Raw genomic sequence first — 1,903 nt, forward strand, 5'->3', positions numbered from 1 at the left:
TACAGTGCATGGGACGGGCTGCCGCAGCAGGGAAAGGTTCCGTTCAGAATGGCAACAGTGCCCAGGTCGGGACGGGCTGCCGCAGCAGGGAAAGGTTCCGTTCAGAATGGCAACAGTGCCCAGGTCGGGACGGGCTGCCGCAGCAGGGAACGATTCCGTTCAGAATGGCAATAGTGCCCAGGCCGAGGGTCTCCTTGCCCTTTATTTGAGGTTCGTGTGTGTGCATGTGTGCCTCTGTGTGCGTGTGTGTGATGACATTGTCCATATATACCTTACATGGAATGTCTGCATCCCAGCTCCACCAACTGGCTGTGTGCCCTTAGGCCAGTTACTTAACTCTCTGGGGCTGGGTCGCCACATTTTAAAATCAGGGATCATCAAATTACCTGCCTCACATGGTTGTTGGGAAGTGTAGTTAATATGGAAAGTGCTTGTAAACAGGCCCTGGCCCAGAGAGGGTATTCAACAAGTGGCAATCATTAGTTACCATCACTTTTCTCAATATTGATCTAGTCAGGAGATAGGTGTTACTAGCCTGGCTCTAAGGATGCTGGGTATCTTGTAGTGTCCTACTTGGTAGGACAGGGGCAACCATGCGTCCCACTAGGGGGAGGACTTGCGGCCAGACCACCATGGGGGTGGGGGGATCCTGACCCTCCTGGGAAGATGGATCATATGACATGTAGTCTAAGGAGAGCACGGCAGTCAACAGCTGAGGCTCAGGAATTAGCGCTTCTATCTTAAATCCAGGTTCTGCTCCACCCTGGCATTTGGACCTCCAATAACAAGTTAACTCCTCTGTGCCTCAGTTTCCCCATGGGGAATGAAGGCCTATCCTAGTATCAACCCACTAGAGCTGCTATAAAGATCAAAGTGAGGGACTTCCCTGGTGGTCCAGCGGTTAAGAATCTGAGCTCCCAGTGCAGGAGGCCCGGGTTCGATCCCTGGTTAGGGAACTAGGTCCTGCATGCCACAAGGAAAACCCAGCGCAGCCAAATAAATAAATAAATATTATTTTAAAAAATCAAAGTGAGTGGGAGGGGTGGTGTCTGCCAGCCCTTGGGCCTCAGGATGGACCCACTGGCAAAGAAGCTCTTTAAAGGAGTTTTAGTAGCTGAACTTGTAGACATTTTTTGGAGCATATTTTTTTTAAAAAGATGAACACAAGGCAAGATTTCAGGCAAAACACGAGCAAGAAATTCCCCTTCATCTTGGAAGTTTATTACAAATCCAGTGAACACTCTGGAATGTATGGGATCAGAGAGCAAGATCCAGAAAAGTGGCTGAACAGCAAAAATTAGGAACTTGCCATCGATTAAAGTTTCATATTTCATAGTATCAGGCAAGAATAAAATTCCAAAGTTGACATGAATATTTAAAGTTAAATGTAAACTTTAAGTCAAAGGGGGGGTTTTTTAATTTAATTTAATTTATTTTTTGGCCACACAGCCTGTGGGATCTTAGTTCCCTGACCAGGGAAGGAACCCGCATCCCCTGCATTGGAAGTGAGGGGTCTTTTTTTTTAAATTTATTTATTGGCTGCGTTGGGTCTTCGTTGCTGCATGGGGACTTTCTCTAGTTGCGGTGAGCAGGGGCTACTCTTGGTTGCCGTGCACAGGCTTCTCACTGAGGTGGCTTCTCTTGTTGCAGAGCATGGGATCTAGGCACTCGGGCTTCAGTAGTTGCAGCACATGGGCTCAGTAGTTGTGGCTCACGGGCTTCAGTAGTTGTGGCTCGTGGGCTTCAGTAGTTGTGGCATGCAGGCTCTAGAGCACAGGCTCAGTAGCTATGGCGCACGGGCCTAGCTGCTCCACGGCATGTGGGATCTTCCCAGACCAGGGATCAAAGCCGTGTCCCCTGTATTGTCAGGTGGATTCTTAACCACTGCGCCACCCAGGGAGTC

The 1,903-nt window shown here is 49.1% G+C and overlaps 1 pseudogene across 1 annotated transcript; it reads left to right on the top strand.

Annotated features, from left to right (window-relative positions):
• Positions 1–941: 941 nt before the first annotated feature.
• On the top strand, positions 942–1,301 carry LOC307178954 (protein CEBPZOS-like; annotated as a pseudogene). Its single transcript has one exon. The product of its transcript is annotated as a protein CEBPZOS-like (transcript).
• The last annotated feature ends 602 nt before the right edge of the window (positions 1,302–1,903 follow it).

This window comes from Stenella coeruleoalba, assembly GCF_951394435.1.
Source record: "Stenella coeruleoalba genome assembly, chromosome: 20".
NCBI lineage: Eukaryota > Metazoa > Chordata > Mammalia > Artiodactyla > Delphinidae > Stenella > Stenella coeruleoalba.